At 41.0% G+C, this 6,764-nt stretch overlaps 2 pseudogenes; both read right to left on the reverse strand.

Annotated features, from left to right (window-relative positions):
- Positions 1–335: 335 nt before the first annotated feature.
- On the reverse strand, positions 336–2,325 carry LOC149158186 (UDP-glycosyltransferase 72B1 pseudogene; annotated as a pseudogene).
- A 1,669-nt stretch (positions 2,326–3,994) lies between these two features.
- Positions 3,995–5,892, reverse strand: LOC149158187 (UDP-glycosyltransferase 72B1 pseudogene; annotated as a pseudogene).
- Positions 5,893–6,764: the final 872 nt, after the last annotated feature.

Below are 6,764 nucleotides of genomic sequence, written 5' to 3' on the forward strand. Positions count from 1 at the left end.
TTTGTGTTGTTTAAATTATTTTTTTAATATATATAGAGTCTTAAAAAACTTTTGAACTACTAAAATCATAAAAAATTCACTATTCAAAAAAATTTATAATTTCAATAAATCCCAAACACAAAATCTGCCCCCAAAAAAAAAAAATAATAACAAATAACCTCTGCTTTTTGAATAAGCGTCCGAGGAGATGACTTGAATGTTCAACACAACATAATGACACGAGTCTGAGGTATCAACTATTGATGCAGATTAATTAAAGACAAAACGTTGTAAATTAATTGAATTGCAGATGAAGTGTCAACTATTGATACAGAATAATTAAAGATAAAACGGTGTAAATAATTAAATGGATTTTAGTTTGTCATTCTATTTCTTTATGTTTTAGAAAGTCGTATAAACTTTCATATTCCAAAACGTCGTATAATAACAATAACTATGATTTATACGCTATTTAAGCTTATTTAACATCATTGTATACCATTTTCAAATCTAAATTTGTAACAACGTATGCAGTTTAATATACGTCTAGACAATTTATTAAACAAATTCCCGATGTTAACCCCTGGGGATCATACCTGCACAAACTTCTGCAGTTGTTCTCCACTCAGACACTGCAGCTGCCATGGCCGTGCAGGAACTTCCTCCCCCTTCCAGCGCAGTCTTGGCCTTCTCCTTCAATACTTGTGCTCTCGCCCTTAGCCTCTTGCCTCCTTCTCCTTCCATCAATTCTCTAACCGCTCTCTCCACTTCCTCTCTCCTTACGAAACCATCGCTTTCCATCTTTGCTTCAATCGCAACCTTGAACTCATTAACCAGTAAAAACCTATTCGTGCTCTGCTCCGCGAAAAGAGGCCAAGCGATCATGGGCACTCCATGTGAGATGCTCTCCAGCGTAGAATTCCATCCGCAGTGACAAAGGAAACCACCGGTGGAAGTATGAGAGAGAACAGGAATCTGAGGCGCCCATGAAGGAACAACGAGTCCTTGGTCCCTGGTTCGACTCTCGAATCCCTCAGGTAAGAGTTGGAAAGGGTGTTTTTCCTGGGTGGATTCAAAGGTCGTTAAACGAGTACTGCGCAGAACCCAGAGGAAGCGATGTCCGCTCGCTTCTAGCCCTAGGGCGAGTTCGGTAACCTGGGCCTCCGACAGGGCGCCTCCGCTTCCGAATGAAACGAACAGAACCGATGAAGGCGGTTGCTTGTCTAACCAGTCGAGGCAATACGCCCGCCCGTCTTGCAGAAATTTGTCGCGGGTTTCAAGCGGCGACGATGATATGAGTGGCCCAACTGGATAAACGCGGGGTATTAGATCCCCAAAAGTGGGGTTAATGGATAAATTTCCCTCCACAAGGGCTTTGATCGGTTCAGTCTCCAGCTCCTCGAAGGTGTTTATCAAAACCCCCTTTATTTCCCGAAGACGCGAGAAATGGTGCACGAACCAGAAAAAGGCTTCATCCGATCTGTCCTGCAAAGGGGTAGGCAGATCCCTTTTCGAGATCGGCGGAAGGCCTGGTACCTCTACTGGAAAATCTGCGTCTTTAAACGAAATTGGAATCTGGGACACGAGCTTCCGAATTGAGAACATGAGAGAAAGCAGAGAAGCAGTCGAAGTTAAGAAAACATACGTGGGGATGGAGAGTTTGGCTGTCACATCGAACATGGCGGTGCAGAAAAAATCAGTGATGAAAGCAGAGACGGGCGAGCCAGAGTCGAGGAGGGATCTGAGACCAATTTCCACCGATTCTTTCGATTTCTCCATGAGCTTAGATATTCGAGTTTCGACTTTCCCAAGTTCTGCGCCTTCAATCTCCACATCGGCCGGCAGCTGGACGAAGGTAATATCCAGAGACTCTGAAGCCATGCGCTCCGAGAAAGCAGCGATGAGATGAGAGGAGAACATCCATTCGCATGTCATGAAGGTAATGGACAGTTCATGGCATTCCGAGAGGCGCTTCGCAAGCTCGGCGAAGGGGATGAGATGGCCTATACCCGCGCTGGGAAAGATAACTACATGAAGCTTTGGGCTTTCCATCCAGCTGAATCTAGATTACAGGCCGTTCGGAGCACTCTGGTAAGAAAGATGACAGCACGGTTTCAGACTACCAAAAAATAGAGCCTTTCTGTTGTCCATCAATTCTGGTGGACCCTCTGGAAAGGAATCCCATCCAAAAAACACAATTCGTCAAATCTTGTTCTGCGTGTAGAGGAATCCCATGAAAAGCAATATGTGGAAAGAAATCCATCCATAGTAGTAGTAAAAATCCATCGAGAATTCGGAAGTCATTGATGTAGTTGTTTTTAACTTTCTATTCCGCGTGCGTGCTAGAGTTTGGGCCATCCCAATCTTTAAACAGAGGGCTAGGCATCGAGGCTAGATATTAAGTTGTAATTCATTAATATATTAATATGTATTATTGACTTAACTATTTAGGGTAACTTTGCTATTCAGAGATCTTTTTTTCTGAAGGTGGCAAAACCTATCAAACTCAGGTGTCAAACCAACAGTGAGGACAACCATCTCTGGCTGCTATCCGCGAATGTCGATTTGACTCATCACCGTTATCAAGGAAAACCACGCCACCTGTAATAACCCGCTGGTGGTCCGTAAGGGAGCAGGCTTTCACTCCTGCCAGATGCCTCTGGGTCTTGGGCCGTTAACCTGTTTCCTTACGTCCGAGGAAGACGAGCTCTTAGCCAAGCAGAAGCAGTTTTACGGCATACTCCAGGCCGTGCTATTCAGAGATCTTATTCTTTCATTCTAATTATTATTTTTGGTCTCAATTAAATCTTCATTTCAATAATAAAAATTAAATTTTGGTTATGCTTTAAAGTTATCAATCAATTTAATTTTTAAGGGCTAAAAGGTCTCAAAAAGGTAAAACTAATTAATTTATGATTCACATTCGAAGAAAAATTTATAACAAACAATGTTGTTTGATGCAAGGACAACCATGAGTTAAAATTTATAACCAACAATGTTGAAAATTTATAACCAACAATGTTGTTTGATGCAAGGACAACAATGACTTAGGTAAGGAATTGACCCTTGAAAAAGCGAAAGAAAAGAATAAGGTTCGAATGAGACAATTTACTTGATTAAAACTCAAATGAGAGTGGAGAGTTGAGCATATCCATGAGAAGATTGCCCCAAGCCAAAGTCATGAATAGATATTGATAACAAGTAAATTTACACAAAATAGTTTTTTTTTTTTTTTTCGAAGGTGGCAAAACCTATCAAACTCAGGTGTCAAACCAACAGTGAGGACAACCATCTCTGGCTGCTATCCGCGAATGTCGATTTGACTCATCACCGTTATCAAGGAAAACCACGCCCCCTGTAATAACCCGCTGGTGGTCCGTAAGGGAGCAGGGTTTCACTCCTGCCAGATGCCTCTGGGTCTTGAGCCGTTAACCTGTTTCCTTACGTCCGAGGAAGACGAGCTCTTAGCCAAGCAGAAGCAGTGTTACGGCATACTCCAGGCCGTAATTTACACAAAATAGTTATGTGGGAGTGTATAGATATTAATAACAAGTAAAATTACACAAAATAGTTACGTGCGAGTGTACAACTCATTATTTATAGCAATTTCTTGAGCAAGGCTAAAATATCTTTTGAATGTTGATTTACTCATTTAGATTTTTATGGTAAAAACTTCATGGCTTATGGTGTACTATATTGTTATGTGACTAAGTTTCCCTTTTATTGGTTTGATTCCATTTTTTGATAACATATTTGTACTCCTTTTAATAGAGATGCACAATAATATATTTAGTGATTGACCCACTCCCGTTAAAATAATATTTAATATATCACAAATTATAACTATTTTAGTATGGAGTAGTTTAAAGAGGAGGAGGAATTATCTGAAATTTCAGAAGTGGCTGGAATCCAGGGAAAAAAATTTCAAAAAATCTTATAGAGGAAATGTTTGAATCGTGTTTTTATGGTGGAAGAAAGCCGTTATTAAGATGGACAACACAATAATAATGTCGTTCAATCCTACTCATTGTATTCAATGTGCTCAAAACAGTACCTACTATTAACACTCAACCAAGCCATGGCGACGAGGTCGATCCGATTAGGTACCATGAAGAATATTTGTGTTTGCACCATCTCATTTTGTGTTTCAACGTTAATTATGTGCCTAGTTGCCCTTCATTTAATTCAGAGTTTCACAAAATTCAAATTATTAAATATAATCCCAGAAAAGCCACAGTTCACATCTGGACTGACGAAAAACGGCAGAATACAATTTTTGGAATTGAAGTTTGTTAACTACTGGGGTTTATACCTGCACAACCTTCTGCACTTGTTCTCCACTCAGACACTGCAGCAGCCAGGGCCGTGTATGAACTTCCTCCTGCATCCAACGCAGTCAAGGCCTTCTCCTTCAAATCTCTTACTCTTGCTCTTACCCTTCTGCCTCCTTCTCCTTCCATCAATTCTCTAACAACTCTTTCCACTTCCTCTCTCCCTACGAACCCATCGCTTTCCATCTCTGTTTCAATCGCGACCTTAAACTCATTAACCAGTAGAAACTTATTCAATCTCTGCTCGGCGAAAAGAGGCCATGTGATCATCGGCACTCCATGTGAGATGCTCTCTAGGGTAGAATTCCAACCGCAGTGACAAAGGAAACCGCCAGTGGAGGGATGAGAAAGAACAGGAACCTGAGGCACCCATGAAGGAACAACTAGTCCCCGGTCCCTGTTTCGGCTCTGGAATCCCTCAGGTAAGAGTTGGGAAAGGTCTGTTTCCTTGCTGGATTGAAAGATTCTTTCAGAAGCACTGCGCAAAACCCACAGGAAGCGATGCCGGCTCGCTTCTAGCCCCAGGGCGATTTCCGTAACCTGCGCCTTGGGCAGGGCACCACCGCTTCCGAAGGAGACGAACAAAACCGACGAAGGGGGTTGCTGGTCTAACCAGTCGAGGCAATCGACCCGCCGGTCTTGGAGAAGTTTGTCACGAGATTCAAGCGGCGACGAAGAAATGACGGGCCCTACTGGATAAACGCGGGGTATTCGATGCCCAAAAGTGGGATTAATAGATATATTTCCCTCCACAAGGGCTTTGATTGGTTCAGTCTCCAGCTCCTCGAAGGTATTTATCAAAACCCCCTTTATTTCCCGAAGGCGCAAGAAATGATGCACAAACCAGAAAAAGACTTCATCCGACCTGTCCTGCAACGGAGTCGGCAGATCTCTGCTCGAGATCGCCGGAAGGCCCGGTGCCTTTACTGGAAAATCGGCGTCCTTGAACGAAATTGGAGTCTCCAAGACGATCTTCGGCATAGAGAACATGAGAGGAAGCATAGAAGCAGGGGATGTAAAGAAAACGTAGGTGGGTATGGAGAGCTTGGCTGTCACATCGAACATGGCAGAGCAGAAAAAATCAGTGATAAAAGCAGAGACAGGGGAGCCAGAGTCGAAGAGGGATCTGAGTCCCATTTCTACCAATCCTGTCGATTTCTCCATAGCCATAGATATTCGAGTCTCTGTTTTAATGTGTTCTGCGCCTTCGATCTCCACATCACCCGGCAGCTGGACGAAGGTGATGTCCAGAGACGCGGACGCCATGCGCTCCGAGAAAGCAGCGATGAGATGAGAGGAGAACATCCATTGGCATGTCATAAAAGTAACAGACAGTCCATGGCATTCCGAAAGGCGCTTCGCGAACTCGGCGAAGGGGGTGAGATGGCCTAATCCCGCACTGGGAAAGATGACCACAGGAAGCTTTGGGCTTTCCATGGCAGCTCAATCCAGATTACAGGCAGTTCTGAGCACTTTGGTAAGAAAGATGCCGTTTCGGTTTCATACTGCGGCCTCTGCACTTCAAAAGAAGGCCAACCGTTCCCATGTATGTAAGTATCATGGACCCCATGAAAAGCAATTCGTGAAGGAATGCCATAATAAAACAAACAGAGAAATCTTCTTGAATCCGTCACTGATAGAGGTTACGTGGGTTCCTTGAATTGAGGTTACGTGGGTTCCTGGAATCCAGGGGATCGGTAAACCTAAATGATTATAATATATTCAGTATGTTGCATACAATTTGTAAAAAAGCTAGGCCTGTTTTAAAACTAACTAGTTTGGTTTTTTCGCTAGGAGTTATTTGTGTTTTCGAGGTAAGTAAATAGGTGTGACATCTCGTGGATTTTTTTATTCTGAAACAAATTGTTATGACTGTAACTATATATTCATTTCATTTTTAATAAGGTTTTTAAATTTTAATTTAGTTAGATGATGGAGATTTAATTTCTACGGAATATTTTAAAATATTCTTTATAATGTAAACAAATCAAAAGTTAAAATTTATTTTCAAAATAGTTATGTTATCTTTTCTCTATCATAATTTGGCCATAAAATTTCAAATAAAATTGTGATTTTTTGTTGTGTAAAATACATTTTTGAATGCATAAATAGATTCAACTCTTTGAAAAATCTCCGAGGCACTCAAATTCTATAGATTAAACAACTTAAACTCAAGATTTTAAAAATTTTGATTAAAATAACTAAAACAAAATGCTCTGAAAAAGACCATTTAGACTACGCCTAAAACAAATGGGATAAATCTCCATGGCTAAGAATATTATTTCATATTATTAAACATATTTTTATCATTTTTAAATTTTCGCAAAGTGAGATGTATCACGAAGTGTGTGTTTTAATGTTTAAGCGTTTTAATGGTTATTATAAATTGATGCTTATGAACATTTATCAATAATTTAATTTATATGTTTATCTACTTATAAGAATAAAATAAAG

The sequence above is a fragment of the Pinus tabuliformis genome, chromosome 5_2 (assembly GCF_031772625.1).
Source record: "Pinus tabuliformis cultivar Carrire ecotype Pingquan chromosome 5_2, CPIR1, whole genome shotgun sequence".
Taxonomy (NCBI): domain Eukaryota; kingdom Viridiplantae; phylum Streptophyta; class Pinopsida; order Pinales; family Pinaceae; genus Pinus; species Pinus tabuliformis.